Source organism: Bos javanicus, chromosome 17 (assembly GCF_032452875.1).
Source record: "Bos javanicus breed banteng chromosome 17, ARS-OSU_banteng_1.0, whole genome shotgun sequence".
In the NCBI taxonomy this organism is placed as follows: Eukaryota; Metazoa; Chordata; class Mammalia; order Artiodactyla; family Bovidae; genus Bos; species Bos javanicus.
In genome coordinates, this window is record NC_083884.1 from 22,895,837 (window position 1) to 22,913,917 (window position 18,081).

Consider the following 18,081-nt stretch of genomic DNA (forward strand, 5'->3'; position numbering starts at 1 on the left):
ATATACACATATACATATACACCCATAAGCAGAATTAAAATAGCCCAACAAAAATAAAGTACAATAGGTTGACCTGGCAAACAAAGAAAACCAAAAATTATATCTACCAGAGCAAAACTAATTAAAGCACAAATTGGAAAACAAAACTAAAGCAAGGTGCCAATTGTGGAATAAAGCAATGAAAATAAAACTAACAAATATGTTGAAAGGAAAGGAGAGAAAGAAAAGAAAGAACATATATGCAAACTTAAATAGAGGTAGATAAAGAGGATTTATATACATTAAAGATTAATTGCAAAGGGAAAAGAACAGTAGGAAAGGCAAGCAAAGAAATAAACATAGAAAAAATTGTAATAGGTCTAAAAAATTAAAATGAAAAAAGGAGAGAGAGAAAAAAAAGGAAAACTCCACAAAACTGCAAAAGCCAAATATAGAGGCAGAGGTTTATGACAACAATAAAAAATGTATCTGAGGGGAAAAAAAATGCTTAAAATCTTAATTGCATTTCTTAGTGCCAATAAAATTGACAACTACAACACAGTGGGGGTAAAAAGGAAAAAAAAAATGAAAAAAGAAAAAAAAAATCCAAAAGGATCTACAGGACAAGTCAAAAAAATAAAAATAATAAATGTTTTTCTTGAGTCACTACTGTCAGAGTCTTCCTTCCGTGGGAGTCACAGTCCACCTTACCTCCCTAGGATACCTTCCAACCCTGTGCTGATCTCTGAACCTGCTGTGGAGGCAGCTCAGATTCTAATCTGGTCCTACTCCCATGTGTTCCTTCTTCCAAGGTCCACAGCTATCAGAACTAGTGTGTTTTCTTTCGTGGGAGCTCACAATGGCCTTTTATATATTCCGTAGACACAGAGTCTGCTTAGTTGATTATGTTGATTTAATCTGCAGCATGTACAGCTGGTGGGAAGGTTTTGGGTCTTCCTTAGCCACGCTGCCCCTGGGTTTTCAATTGTGGTTTTATTTCCACTTCTACATGTGGATTGTCCACTGGGATTTTGCTCCTGAGGCTGCCCTGGAGGGCTTGGGTTTGCCCCTATGAAGGCCAGGTGTGGAGGTGGTGCAGCTGCTTGTGTTGCAGGGGTTCTGGCAGCACCTGGTACTCAGTGGGGTTGGTGGCTAGGGCAGCAGGAAATATAGTGCTCTAGAAGGGTATGGCAACCAGTATTGGCCAGTATGCTCCAGTATTCTTGCCTGGAGAACCGCCTCTCTGACAGAGAAGCCTGGCAGGCTACATTCTACAGAGTCGCAAAGAGTCAGACACAACTGAAGCAACCCTGCGCGCATAGATGCAAGACTTTTTTTGCCTGTGGCAACTCTGCCCTGGTGAGAGTTGAGAATGAAGGTGGTGTAGCTGCCTGGCTTGTGGGGACCCTGGCAAGTGTGCAGGGATACAGACTGCCTCCACTGCAGGAGTTATGGCCCTATCAGCATCTTTTTTCAAGCCTCTTGTTCCCTGCAGGAGCCTCTTGTAGCCTGCAATCAGAAGGCCTCTTTGGCCTCTTTCTCCATATCTTCTCCTGTTCAGCACTTAGAGGGCTCCCTTGCCTGGGGTCCTTCTCTGTTGTTCGGCGTGTCAGGCACATAGAAGGGTCCCCCTGGCTGCGGTCCTACTCTGTAGATCTGTGCGTCAAGCACTTAAAGGGGCACCCTGGATGGGGTCCTATTCTGTAGTTCAGTGCATCAGGCATTTGACACGCCAGCCTTTTTATTATTCAGCTGCTGATGCTGGCGTGTGGGGAAAGAGAGGCTATGGTGATGGCTCCACCTGCTACGGATGACTCAGCAGTATCGCCTTGCTTCCATGGCTGCTTGGCTTTCCTCTACAGGCATTTCCCACCACGATCTCCTCTGTCACATCCCCTCAATCCATCTCTCTGCCATCAACAGCAGACCTCGTCCTGGGATTACTCCATAATCCCTAAACTCCAGCTGCCAGCTGCTGTACCTTCCAATAGACCAGCATTCCTACCAGGGTATGTATGACTGTGGCAAGGACTGTCTGATTCTCAATCTATTTAGGCTGCCACAGATCAGCTGTTTCACTCTCAGCCTTAAATGTTTCTCCTCTGACTCAGACACTTGCCCTGCTGTGGGGATTAGACCCCTGCTTCAGTTCCCCCACCCAATGAAGGCAGGTCCAGTCCTAATAACACTCTTGTTTTTCCCCCAATTCCTTCATCCTACTGAGTTTTGCATGGTTCTATATATTCTTTTCCACTGGTCAGGTACTCCTGTCTGCTCTCGGCTGATAGGTGTATTCCTAATGTAACTGTGGATAGAGATGTACTCCACATCCACCTACTCCTCCACCATCTTGTTCTTCCTAGAAATGAATTCTTATAGATGCTAATAGAAATTTAATTTTGTGAAATATTCAAGTAAAAACAGAGAAAAATTTGTCATAAATGAATAAAATGACTTTGCACATTGTTAACATTGTAAAGTTGGGATCAGGAAAAGTATAAAAGTCTAGATTAAGTTAGATCTAAAGTAATTAAGACCTGGTGTGCTGTGATACATGGCATCGCAGAGTCAGACACGACTGAGCAACTGAACTGAAAGTAATCAGGTGAACCATATCAGTTAGTGATGATCTGATTGGGGTTACAGCAGGGATGTATTTCTTTTCACTCCTGCATAGTATTTCATTTCCAATTTAGACCTCATCAGAATGTCTTTTACCACCTGTATTTCTACCAGTCTTCTGTTCATGTCCACTTAAGAAGCCTGAGGTTTTCTATGCAGCTCTTTCCCTCCTTGTTACCTCTCATGAGAATAACTTTTTTTTTCCATTTATTTATGACACTGTAGGCTTTTCCTAGCAAAGATGTCGAAACTCTCTTATTCTCTGCCCATTACCAAGTTCCAAAGTTCCACATTTTTAGGTCCACTTTTCAGTACCAATTTTCTGTCAGTCTGTTTGGGCTGCTAAAACAAAATACCACAAGCAGATAAATTATAAACATAAATTTATTTCTCACAATTCTGGAGGCTAAGAATTCCAAATCAAGTCTCCAACATGGTCACATTCTGGTGAAGGCACTCTTCCTTGTTCATAATTAGCACCTTTTTGCAGTGTCCCCACATGGTGAAAAGAGGTTAGCAAGCTTTCTGAGCCACTTTTCTAAGGACACTCATTCTATTCATGAGGGCTCTACCCTGATGACCTTAACACCATGTAAATGCCTTACCTTGTAATACTATCACATTGGACATTAGGGTTTAAACGTATGAATTTTTGTGACAAATACTCAGACCACAGCACATTGTGAATGTATGACAAATCATCTGTACCTTGTTTTGGTGATGAGACAATGCTGTTTTCAAACTGGGACATTTGTTATAATCATTCCAGTTCTGCTTTTTGTTTGTTTGTTTGTTTGTTTAAGAAATTGCTGGTTCCTCAAGTATGCATGCTAAGTCACCTCATTGGGATCCCATGGACTGTAGCCCACTAGACTCCTCTGTCCATAGGATTATCCAGGCAAGAATACTGGAGTGGATTGCCATGCCCTCCTCTAGGGGATCTTCTTGACCCAGGGATCAAACCCTCATCTCTTGTGTCATCTGCATTGGTGGATAGGTTCTTTACCACTAGTGCCACCTGGCTTCCGTAAGTCACTTCAGTTGTGTCCAACTCTGTGACCCCATGGACTGTCACCCACCAGGCTCCTCTGTCCATGGGATTTTACAAGCAAGAATACTGGAGTGGGTTGCCATGCCCTTCTCCAGTCCTCAAGTATACATACATAAAAATTAGTATAGTAAATAGCAGCAGAAATTCCGCAAAATACTTATATCAATCTATGCTCTTACTACCTTTATATGAAAGTTATCTTTGCTTGTTTACTTTTGGTATTTTCCAAACTTTTTGCAGGGGATATTCTAGTGGACATGAAGTTGTATCTCATTGTAATTATTTTGCTTTCCCCTGATGAAAAATGAGGTTGAGCACTATTATAATATCTTTAGTGACCATCTTTATATCCTCTTTTATAAACCATTTGCTCCCGTCTTTTGTTCATTTTTTTTTTTTTCTGTTGAATTTTCCTTTACTGATTTATAGGTATTTTCAGAGAGGTCAGGTTATATTTTGTGCCCAAATTCTTGTATAGTTATTTATATTTAAAATATCTTCTCCAAGATGTAGTTTGTATTTTTACACTCTAATGGTCTTTGAAAAGGAAAAGCAATAGCTTTACTAAGGTATGATTTCTCTAACATCCAGCTCACATATTTAAAGTGCACAATGCAATTTGTGTAGTATATTCACAGAGTCCTGAACCATTGTACCAATCTAATTTTTGAATATTTACATCTCAAGACAAGACACCTTTTATCAAATAATAGACCTTCCCCACTACCCATTCCAGTAGTCCTAGGTAACACATATCTATTTTCTGACTCTACAGATTTGCCTTTTCTGGACATTTTATGTAAAAGGAATAATAAAATATGAGATCTTCTTTGATTGGCTTCTTTTATTTAGCATAATATCTTCTGGGTTCATCCATATTGAAGAATATATCAGTATTTCATTCATTGCCAAGTGATATTCATTGTATGGCTATGCCGCAGTTTACCAGTTCATCAGTTGATGATCATTTGAGTAGTATATAATTTTTGGCTATTATGAATAATGCTAATATGAACATCTATGCACATATATTTTGAAGGCATATAATTTCATTTTTCTTGGGCTAAACTTCTGTTTTCAAAAGTAAGTGCATGATTTTGCATCCTCACTAACAATCTATAAGGTTCTAATCTATACATCCTTGTCAACACTGACATTTTAACTACTGCTTTCCTGCTAGAGAGAAGTGATATTTCATTGTGATTTCAATTTGCATTGTCCTAATGACCAATGACGATGAGCCTCTTTGTATGTTCATATTATACACCTCCTTGTTGAAACATTTATTCATTTCATTTTCCATATTTTATTAAGGTATTTATCTTTTTATTATTGGGTTGTAAGTGTTCTTTATAGATACTGGACAACAGTTCCTTAGCAGATAGTATGATTTGCAAATATTTTCTTCCATTCTGTGAGTTGTCTTTCACATTTTGATGGTACCATTTGCAGCATGAAAATGAAAGTAGTGTAGTCACTCAGTCATGTCCACCTGTTTGTGACCACATGGACTGTAGCCCACCAGGCTCCTCTGTCCATAGAATTTCCATTTGCAACATTCGCCTTTACTTTTTATAAAGTTCACTGTATATATACATTTTTACTATAATTCTTTTGCTTCTAGTGTTTTCTTCAAGACACCTTTGCCTAAGTCAAAAATGTTTACTCCTATGTTTTGTTCTAAAGCTTTTATAAACTTACCCCTTACATTTAGCCTCTGATCCATTGTAAGTTTTTTTGTGTGTGTGTGTAGAGTATAAGCTAAAGGTGCAAATCTATTCTTTCACATGTAGATATCCAGTTGTACCAGAATAATTTGTGGAGAAAGGCTATTTCCCTCCTTTGAAAAGTTTTGACACCTTATCAGAAATCAATTGGCCATGAAAGTAAAGATTTATTTCTGAAATTTCAATTCTATTGCATTAATCTATAGGTCTGTTCTCAGGCCACACAACTTTAAATACTGCAGCTGTGTAGTTAGCTCTGAATTCAGAAGTGTGAGCCCCCCCCCACCTTTTTTTTTTTTTTTTTACTTTTTTAGGATTGTTTTTACTATTCTGGTTCCCTTGCATTTCCATATTAATTTTAGGACCAGTTAGATAATTTTTGAAAAATTGGCAGATTGAATATGTAAATAATTTGGGGTGTATTGCCATCACCAACATTGTCTTATGAACCATAAGCATAGAATGTCTTTCTGTTTATTTAGGTCTTCTTTAATTTCTTTCAGTAATGGCTTCCAGTTTTCAGTGTAAATTTTAGAATTCTTTTGTTAAACATGTTCCTAAATATTGTGTTTTGGATGCTGTTAGAATTGTTTTCTTAATTTAGATTTTTCATATATAATTTTTTTTTTTTTTGTATATTCACTGCTTATCCTACAAGATCCTTTTTCAGCCTAGAAACATACAGTTCTAAAAATCTGGATCTGGACATCACATCTAGAGCTTATACCTAATTCATTGCATGTGTTAGTAGAAATTCTTTTTTCTTTTTGACTGTTTTCAATAAGTTAGTTCTTTCTGATTTATCTCACATAATAGGACAGATATATCTGCACATGAAAATTTATGTTGAAAATGGAAGTGTGAATGAAGATATAGAAGAAAGGAACCATGAATTAATTGAAAACCTGAGAATAAGTCTTAAATATCTCAATAATATATACAAACTCCCCTCTTTCACTAGCATCAACTGCTTTCTCTAATCAAATGGTCCTATAAAGTAGATGACATAAAAATAGTAAACTCATTTTTAATTTATTACAGATAAATCGAGGAGATTGACAGTATACATAACCCATGTTTTAGTCACTTCTCTCCCCTTCACAGATCACGCTTCACAGATTTATTTTTTGAAGAAACCAGGGTAAGTTGTTCTCCTGATTTTCCCAATGGAAATGGCTCCCCCTGTCTCTGCCTGCTCCACTCATTACATCGGTGGTGATACCATCTTGAGTTCTGGAACAAAATCTTCTGCATAGAATGTCGTTAACTCCATTCACAGTAAAGGAGCAGATAACTGAATATGTGAGTGCCCTGAGTTGCTAGTTGCAGTATTGTTCAGACTCTTTGATGCACTGTATTTAGTTACTCAGTCCTGTCCCTCTCTTTGCAACCCCATGGAATGTAGTCAGCCAGGCTCCTCTGTCCATGGGGATTCTCCAAACAAGAATACTGGAGTGGGTTGCCATGCCCTCTTCCAGGGGATCTTCCCAACCCAGGAACTGAACCCAGGTCTTCCACATTGCAAGCAGATTTGTTACCATCTGAGCCACCAGGGAAGCCAGTGAATACTGGAATGGATAGCCTATCCCTTCTCCTGGGTATCTTCCCTGGCCCAGGAAGTGAACCAGCATCTCCTGCATTACAGGTAGCTTTTTACCAGCTGAGCTACAAGGGAAGCCCTCAGACTCTTTAGTCCCACAAAATTAGTGCATGATAATGTTTCAGTGTATAATACTTTACTAAAGGGTTAATCGATGATGCACGTTATACTATACAGAAAAAAATGGTAATGTATTTTTAACATAATCTATGCCAAAGTATCTACACAATCCAAGGAAAAAGTACCTAAGAAATTAAATGTTTTATGGGAGTCAACATTTCCTAATTTAGCTCTCTTAACCTTAGTTGTGTATCCTCTCTGGGTGAATCTTGATTTAAATTTCACTGCTATTAATCATGACATTTCACACCTAGATAAAAACTGAGCTCATCTCAGGATTATTTCCCTATCTTACAGTCTCCCAGGTGGAGGAGTGGTAAAGAATTTGCCTGCCAATGTAAGAGATGCAGGAGACATGGGTTCAGTCTCTGGCTGGGGAAGATCTCCTAAGGAGGAAATGGCAACCCATTCCAGTATGCTTGCCTGGGAAATCCTATGGACAGAGGAGCCTGGCAGGCTATAGTCCATGGGATCCAAAGAGTCAGACATGACTAAGCATGCACACAAGAACTTTGAGTCTCAGTTGCTTGATATGTATAGCTTAACATCTAAAGAAGCTCAAGTTGAACAATGCTTGATGTCTTTTGGTACTCAGATAATAATGGAGGGTCAACTTATTTTTGTTCCCTTCAATGTCTACTCTCTTGGGTACAGAGTAGGAAGGGAAAGGTCCCAAGCAGGTCTATATACATTCCCTCCATAGCCAGGAGTGTCTGGGAAATGAATGCCATCCATCCTTTAACACAGTAATGGTAGTTACAAAATGGATGGCCATGTATATAAAATGTTTTTAACAGCTTATGCAAGTATCTATTTAGATCATTTACATAAAAAAACATGAAACTTATTTATGGAGTATGTAGAATGGGGGTTGTCACATAGGAATAATTAATGGAGATTAAAATGAGAATATCGCAAGGCCAAAACATCTCCCTTCTGTAGCAGTGGATCTACGTACATAATTTTAAAGCTTCTCTACTTTTTTCTCAAAGAAAAATAATGTACAAGAAGACAGCTCTTTAAAGGAGCTTCAGCATACTCTTGGGATTTCTCCAGGAAAAACATGTCTATCTGTTCATAGTACATGCCTGCAACTTTAGAATTAGTAGTAAAGCTTGATGTAGGTTAAGATCTATGATTTTCCTGAGTTAACTTTAACAATTAAATTCTGTTTGTCAATACACAGAGATGCATAGTCCATTGTTTTTGTTTCTTTGAGTTAGTATTAAGTCAGATGTAAACTCATATATAGCCTCTCTTAGGATAAACAGAGTTTCAATGCTACTCTGAATTCAGTAAGGTGAAGATAAAGAACAGAGCCTTTGTTTAGAGATAAATGAGTTAATGCACATGTACAGTTATCTACTTACCTAGGAAATCCTAGCACTCAATGTCCATAGATAACAACAGTAGTAGTGGTGGTAAAAGCAGTAAGCACATATTTGCTATATTGATAAAGACAGATTCCAAATGCCAAAAATAAGCCTTAGACAGGCATGGGGATGATCATTAGTCTACCAGAACCTGTGGTGCCTCAGATGATAGCTGCCAGTAAACCAAGTTAATATCTCTTCCTTTGTACTGACTTTATAGCCATGGAGTGATTTTAACATTGTAAGTAGTCTAGTTTAGTGACATTTCATTGGCATATGCCCTTGCATTGAATTAAACAGGAAAAGTCAGTCTGAGCCAATACACTAATTAGTTTGCATTTTGATAGTTGAAAATAAAGATTTTTTAGCCAGAGAAGAAGAGTATCACCTCCTAGATATACTCATGATAAGACAGGCAGTTCTTAGAATTAGGGAGTGTATAAGGCATTGCTTCACATGATAAATAACAGTTACCATCCATAAAATTCTGAACATACTCTCAAACACAAATATCTTACCCACATATTTTGTCAATTTGAGTGTTTTTTTTTTTTTTGTGCAACATAAAATCCTATAAATATTTCAATTGATTGGATGACATTTACAGCAGTAACAAAATTAATTCAAATAGCCTGAGAGTTTGGAGGAAATAAACCAACTATCCATTTGTGTCTAGGCTCCTGAAAACTCCTTTTAATACATAGCAATAGAATCTTTTAAAATTGATAATATGACAAGACAAACATCTTTCACACAAGCCGTTCTTTGTTAGGTATGTCATTATACCTACTCCATCTATAGTTTTACATTTGTAGAAGTAGATATATTTCTAAGATACTAAAACAGATACTTAGAATTGTGTTAGTAGATATAAAAGCCTAGCCCTAGTTGTGATGCAGTATCATCAGATCCTTGTAAAAATTTATACACCATTCAAGAGGTAGTTTAATAGAATTGAAGATATTTATTCAACTGATTATCTTCTATAAACCTGGTTCATAGAAATTTCAGATCTTTTCCACCTAATGGAAAATCAAGATATTTACTCACTAAGAATTTCAAAAATTTTGTTCAGTTAGCTTTGCAATAATTTATATTTGTTGCTTTATTTCCCAGTGAGCCATCATTAATCCAGCCACTGATTTGCAGAATACTTCTTAAAAAGTGTTTATTGAAAATTAAGTTTCATCTAAGGCTTTAAACTATGAAGAAGGACATAAGGTCTGTTTGTATATTTTCCTAGAAACTTTCATAGTGTATTCCACATGTAGGATATCTAAAAATATTTATATATTGAATGAATGGATTGAATGAATGAATGAATGAAAATATAAACCCAGGTTTATGCTCATTCTGATAATTACTGAAAGTCAAATTGTATGTGCATGAGATGAAATCAAACTGTTACACATGTAATGGGAGTGGATAGTTTTCACTATTTTGATCAGTGAAACAACAAGTTGATACTGTTTATCCCCACTCCCTTATAAGATTACAGCTGCCAGCTTAACTTAATACCTCTGTCTCCAAAGTGTACATGCCATCATTCCCTTTTTCTTGGTGTTGTCAGTTAGCTTTCCAAGGAACAAATTTTGGGATTCTGAGATTTTTGTTCTGAAGGTTAATTGGAATGTTCTCTAAGGAAAACTCTCTGTGAAGGTTGAAGAAAGAGGTGGAAGTTAAAGTGTAATACAGTTGCACCTAAAAGGAATGTTAAAAAAAAATGGTGGAGTAGAGGGATGTGCACTCATCTTCTCCTGTGAGAACACCAACATTGCAACTAGCTGCTGAACAACCATTGACAGGAGAATGTTGGATCCCACCAAAAAAACATATCCCGCATCCTAGGTCAAAGGAGAAGCCCCAGCAAGATGGTAGGAGGAGTGAAACCATGTTTAGAATCAAACCTCAGACCCACCAGAGATGCTCAGAGGGCACAAACAGAACTTTGTGTGCACCAGGGTCCAGGGAAAGGAACAGTGACCCCCACAAGAGACTGAGCCAGACCTGCCTTTGAGTGCTTTAGGGTCTTCTGCAGAGACATGGGTCAGCAGTGACCTGCTGTGGGTACAGGGGCTTTGGCTGCAGCAGACTTGGGAGGTGCAGTTTGTGGCATAAGTCCTTTTGGAGGAGGTTGCCATTAGTGCCACTGTAGAGCTGCCGAGCAGACGATCCAGAAACTGGAGAACAATTATAACAAAGAAGTTTTTGCACAGTTGCAAAAGTCCACAACAGATTTCCCAGGCTGGAGATCTTGCAAAAGGACTGAGAATCTCCAGGGAAACAGACTCTTGGAGGGCACAATAAAATCTTGTGTGCACAGAGCCCAGGAGAAATGAGCAGTGACCCTACAAGAGATGGAGCCAGATTTGCCTATGAGTGTTTGGGAGTCTCCAGAAGAGGTGTGGGTTGACAGTGGCCTTCCATGGGGTCAAGGGCACTGATTACAACAGTCCTGGGAGCTGCAGCATGCTGGCATATGTTCTCTTGAAGGAGGTTGCGATGGCACCCCACTCCAGTACTCTTGCCTGGAAAATCCCATAGACGGAGGAGCCTGGTAGGCTGCAGTCCATGGGGTCGCTAAGAGTTGGACACGACTGAGCGACTTCACTTTGACTTTTCACTTTCATGCATTGGAGAAGGAAATGGCAACCCACTCCAGTGTTCTTGCCTGGAGAATCCCAGGGACGGGGGAGCCTGGTGGGCTGCCGTCTATGGGGTCACGCAGAGTTGGACACGACTGAAGCGACTTAGCAGCAGCAGCAGCCATTACCACTATTACCCCAACCATAGTTTGGCCTAAGGCCAAACTACAGGGAAGGAACACAGCCCCACCCATCAGAAAAATTGTATTAAAGATTTACTGAGCCTGCCCAGTAATAGAGGAAATAGAATAAATAGAGGAGAGCAATTGAATGGGAAAAACTAGACAACTCTTCAAGAAAATTATAGATACCAAGGGAATATGTCATGCAAAGATGGCCACAACAGAGGACAGAAACAGTATGGGCATAACAGATGTAGAAGATATTAAGAAGAGGTGGCAAGAATACACAGAACTATACAAAAAAATATCTTAATGACCCAGATAACCACAAAATGTGATCACTTACCTAGAGCCAGACAGCCTGGAGTGCAAAGTCAAGTGGGCCTTAAGAAACTTTACTACTAGGAACCTTCACTACTAGGAAGCTAGTGAAGGTGATGGAATTCCAGTTGAGCTAGTTCAATCCTAAATATGATGCTGTTAAAGTGTTGCACTCAATATGCCAGCCAATTTGGAAAATATACCAGTGGCCAGAGCACAGAAAAAAGATCAGTTTTATTCCAATCTCAAAGAAGGGCATTGTAGTAGAGCCTGAAGTCAGGTAAGTTGATTCCTCCAGTTCCATTCTTCTTTCTCAAGATCGCTAGCCACAGTTATCAAGACAGTATGGTACTGGCACAAAGACAGAAATATTGATCAATGGAATAAAATAGAAAGCCCAGAGATAAATCCACGCACATATGGACACCTTATCTTCGACAAAGGAGGCAAGAATATACAATGGATTAAAGACAATCTCTTTAACAAGTGGTGCTGGGAAATCTGGTCAACCACTTGTAAAAGAATGAAACTGGACCACTTTCTAACACCATACACAAAAATAAACTCAAAATGGATTAAAGATCTAAACATAAGACCAGAAACTATAAAACTCCTAGAGGAGAACATAGGCAAAACACTCTCCGACATACATCACAGCAGGATCCTCTATGACCCACCTCCCAGAATATTGGAAATAAAAGCAAAAATGAGCAAATGGGACCTAATTAACCTTAAAAGCTTCTGCACATCAAAGGAAACTATTAGCAAGGTGAAAAGACAGCCTTCAGAATGGGAGAAAATAATAGCAAATGAAGAAACTGACAAACAACTAATCTCAAAAATATACAAGCAACTCCTACAGCTCAACTCCAGAAAAATAAACGACCCAATCAAAAAATGGGCCAAAGAACTAAATAGACATTTCTCCAAAAAAGACATACAGATGGCTAACAAACACATGAAAAGATGCTCAACATCACTCATTATCAGAGAAATGCAAATCAAAACCACTATGAGGTACCATTTCACACCAGTCAGAATGGCTGCGATCCAGAAGTCTACAAATAATAAATGCTGGAGAGGGTGTGGAGAAAAGGGAACCCTCTTACACTGTTGGTGGGAATGCAAACTAGTACAGCCACTATGGAGAACAGTGTGGAGATTCCTTAAAAAACTGGAAATAGAACTGCCTTATGATCCAGCAACCCCACTGCTGGGCATACACACTGAGGAAACCAGAAGGGAAAGAGACACGTGTACCCCAATGTTCATCGCAGCACTGTTTATAATAGCCAAGACGTGGAAGCAACCTAGATGTCCATCAGCAGATGAATGGATAAGAAAGCCGTGGTACATATACACAATGGAGTATTACTCAGCCATTAAAAAGAATACATTTGAATCAGTTCTAATGAGGTGGATGAAACTGGAGCCTATTATACAGAGTGAAGTAAGCCAGAAGGAAAAACATAAATACAGTATACTAACGCATATATATGGAATTTAGAAAGATGGTAACAATAACCCGGTGTACGAGACAGCAAAAGAGACACTGATGTATAGAACAGTCTTATGGACTCTGTGGGAGAGGGAGAGGGTGGGAAGATGTGGGAGAATGGCAATGAAACATGTAAAATATCATGTAGGAAACGAGTTGCCAGTCCAGGTTCGATGCATGATGCTGGATGCTTGGGGCTGGTGCACTGGGACGGCCCAGAGGGATGGTATGGGGAGGGAGGAGGGAGGAGGGTTCGGGATGGGGAACACATGTATACCTGTGGCGGATTCATTTTGATATTTGGCAAAACTAATACAATTATGTAAAGTTTAAAAATAAAATAAAATTGGAACAATAAAAAAAAAAAAAAAAAAAAAGAAGGGCAATGCCAAAAGAATATTCAAAATACCACCCAATTGCACTCATCTCACACTCTGGCAAAGTAACACTAAAAATTCTCCAAGCCAGGTGTCAACAGTATATGAACCAAGAACTTTCAGATGTTCGAGCTGGATTTAGAAAAGGCAGAGGAACCAGAGAACAAATTGTCAACATCCACTGGATCATAGATAAAGCAAGAGAATTCCAGAAAAACATCTACTTCTGCTTCATTGACTACATTAAAGCCTTTGACTTTGTGGGTCATAACAAACTGTGGAAAATTCTTAAAGAGGTGAGAATACCAAAACACCTGTCTCCTGTGAAATATGTATGCTGATCAAGAAGCAATAGTTAGAACCAAATGTGGAGCAACTGACTGGTTCCAAATTGGGAAAGAAGTATGTCAGGGCTATATATTGTCACCCTGCTTATTTAACTTATATGCAGAGTACATCATATTAAATATTGGGCTACATGAAGCCCAAGCTGGAATGAAGATTGCCAGAAGAAATATCAATAATCTCAAATATGCAGATGACAACACCATTATGGCAGAAAGCGAAGAGGAACTAAAGAGCTTCTGAATAAGGTGAAAGAGGAGAGTGAAAAAACTGGCTTAAAACTCAGCATTCAAAAAATTAAGTCCATGGCATCAAGTTCCATCACTTCATGGCAAATAGATCAGGAAACAGTGGAAACTGTGACAGACTTTATTTTCTTGGGCTCCAAAATCACTACAGATGGTGACTGAAGCCATGAAATTAAAGGACACTTGCTCCTTGGAAGAAAAGTTATGACCAACCTAGACAGCATATTGAAAAGCAGAGACATTACTTTGCAAACAAAGTTCTGTCTCGTCAAAGCTACTGGTTTATCCAGTAGTCATGTATGGATGTGAGACTTGGACCATATAGAAGCCTGAAAGCTGAAGTATTAATGCTGTTGAGCTGTGGTGTTGGAGAAGACTTTTGAGAGTCCCTTGGACTGAAAAGAGATCAAACCAGTCAATCCTAAAGGAAATCAATCCCGAATAATCATTAGAAGGACTAATGCTGAAGCTGAAGCTCCAATAGTTTTGCCACCTGATGTGAAGAGCCAATTCATTAGAAAATTCCCTGATGCTGGGAAAGATTGAAGGCAAGAGGATAAGGGGAGGAAAGAGGATGAGATGTTGGATGGCATCACCCACTCAATAGATATGAATTTGAGCAAGCTCCGGGAGATGGTGAGGGACAGGGAAGCCTGGGGTGCTGCATTCCATGGTGTTGCAAAGAGTTGGACACAACTAAGCCATTCAGTAACAACAAAAAGGAGCTTTGGATCAGTTGGGAGAGTTCTACAGAGTGATCCCAATTGGGAAATGGATTCTCTGGGATTTTGTAATCTACTATTCATTTTCTATGGGTTGCCCCCAAAGAGGGGAACATGACCTTTGGAGAGACAGCTGGCTCTCTTAGGCTGAAGACAACCCAAGACAGTAACTTAGAAAATGAAGTCTATATGCATAACAAGATACACATGGATTTTTTGTGACCTATTGAATGACAAAAGTTTTTTTTTTTTTTTAATCACATCTGCAAATCCAGTGGAATTCATGTAATGTCTTAGGGCACATAGAGATGTCACTATTTCTGAGCATTTCTGATAAAAAGTGCTGGATGCTATCAAAGAAAAATGTTTCATCATCTCATTATGGGAAATAAAGTTTATGTAGTTCTCTGGGAGCAGGTTATGTAATGATCATCTTTCAAGATGGTGTTCGAAATTCTACAGGAAACATTTCTCAACTTCTAGAAGTTGATAAAGGAAGCATCCTCACTGGAGTGGAAGCCGAGTGGTCTGTTGTTAATGACACCACACTTAGCTCCAGAACACTGCCATCTGTGTTTTGTCTTTGCTGCAGGTCCCTGATTTCTATCTTTGGAAATAAGAATTCAAAATTTCTTGACCTGTTGTCTATTCTGATTAGAACCTCTCTGTACACCTTGGGGAAAATCTAAGTTACTCTAACAGAGACCTCAAATTATAGTTGTACAAATAAAATGAGTTGTTTTTTTTTTTTTCTCTCTCTTATGTAACAGTCACAGTATGAGTGTTCCCCATCTCAGGAATATTTTTGATCTTCACAGTCTTTCAAAAATTCAGCATCCTTCTAAAGCATTTTTCTGCCACATTTGAGAGAATTTCCGTCTTCTGCTCAAGTGATTCTTCATTTCCTCTGTTTCATCAGAGCTGAAAGAAGAGTGGGTGGAGAATTTAGTCCTGAGGTCTTCATTTCCAGACCAGAAATGGCAAATATCACTTCTGCACAAGATATTGTTGGTAGATAGCTAATTGCTCAAATTAACTATTATACAAAGGAAGCTGATATGAACTGCCTGATTTGGCAGAACTGTGTCTGACCATAATGGTGATGAAAGAAAGAAAACTGATTTGGGTGGAAAGCTAGTAGCACCACTGGCAAATTCACCAGTGTTTTTTTCTAATTTCATCATCATATTCCCTATTTCTTCTCTTTTTCCCAGGCTCAAAATGAATGTTTCCTAGTCTCTGAGGAAACCACATTCTCTCCAGATGATAATTATCACAAATACTTTTCTATGGAACCCATCCTTGGTATTTCCCATCAAGACCCAAAATCAGACACCTGTTTTATATGCTTTGTTTCCTTATGATATCCCTGTGACCTCTTTTAGTCTAAATCCATTACCTAGCTTTTTGAATGAGAGGGATAGTAGTGGGAAGAAAAAGCTGAAGAGACAAAGGACAAACAAGTTAGTATTATGAAATTATTGTCCTGCTATAGAATTCCATGAGTCCCCAAATTAGGGATGCCATCCAGTCAACCAGTGATTTTAATCAATAGTGTGGAAAGAGAAGAAAATGGGAGAAGAGTTCTCACCAGTACTCATCAAACTACTTCTCTGCCACCCAATAAAATTGAGTGTATCACATTCTGACTCCTGCTTCTTTCCCTTTCATTATCTTTGGCTTGATTATGCTTACACAGATGGAATCCTCTTGAATATAACTTCATAATTCATAAAAAGAATTAACTTTGCATACATCTGTGTCCTATGATGAGAAGAATATTAATCTAGACATTCTTATCACTCTATAGGAGCTTGTTCCAATAATTGAAAGTATTCAAGTTAACTTTAGATAATAGGAGAGATCTTGGGGATCTTTCAGCTAAGCTTCTTCATTTTAAATATTGGACAAAGTTGTTAAATAGTTTGCACAATATCATTAGCTTATTTATTCCGGATGAGGACTGAAAGTTTGGTCTACTGCCTCATTCTCATACTCATTCTGGTATATCTCATTGCATTTCCATTCCCTTCCTCTCTTCTTTCTCAGCATAATTATCCTTGTCACTACTCTAACCATCTGACACTTTAATTAATTTTTCTAACATCAGAATCTAAAAGCTGTTGAGCATGCCGTTTTTTCTTTAAATTGTAATTCACTCTGTTTTAGAGTGGTATTTCCCAAAGTATGTTCAGCTCAACCCTAACCTTATGGAAATGTTCTATATAAAATATATTTCTGGGAAATTAGTTTGAGAAATGTTGTGCATTATGACTTCTCTGAGATGTATAATAGGCAATAGTGCAATAAATGCTATAGGAAATAAATCTTTTGAATAGAAAATGCTTTAGCTTTGCTTGAACAACTATTTTTCGCATTTATATATACAATCTCTTTCCCCTGTCTGCCTCCACCACTCAACAGCTCTGTGTACTATTTGGGAGAGCTACCTTGAAGTCATATCCTATTACTCATAGGAAGTTTCTCAGATTGAAGAAAGGATGAATTAGGAAATAATGTCTTATATTACTAAGACTTCCAGATAAAAGTCTGTTGTCAGAATTGAAGATGTATGTTCATTGATTCAATAAAAATTGTTAGGTACTCTGACAACTACTAAATTATAATATCTGAGTTTAAGCCCAGTAATATTTTTTTAGGCTCCACAGGTAATAGTGATTAAAATGTCCAAAGGAATGATACTTGACAATAAATAAATTTCTCCATTTTAATTCAAAATGCATTTTAACTGATAGTCCATATACATGACTATTTCTCTAATTCACAGAAATATTAATATGAATTATAGTGATTCTTTTCAACATAAAATTCTAAATGGATAATCTCATATTTATAAATCTGATACCTTTGTTAATCAGTTAAGTTCAGTTCAGTCACTCAGTCATTTCCAACTCTTTGCGACTCCATGGACTGCAGCATGCCAGGCCTCCCTGACGATCACCAACTCCTGGAGGGTCCTCAAACTCATGTCCATCCAGTTGGTGATGCCATCCAACCATCTCATCCTCTGCCGTCCACTTCTTCTCCTGCCCTCAATCTTTCCCAGCATCAGGGTCTTTTCAAATGAGTCAGTTCTTCACATCAGGTAGCCCAAGTATTGGAGTTTCAGCTTCAGCATCAGTCCTTCCAATGAATATTCAGTACTGATTTACTTTAGGATGGACTGATTGGATCTCCTTGCAGTCCAAGGGACTCTCAAGAGTCTTCTCCAACACCACAATTCAAAAGCATCAATTCTTCAGTGCTCAGTTTTCTTCACAGTCCAACTCTCACATCCATACATAACCACTGGAAAAACCATAGCTTTGAC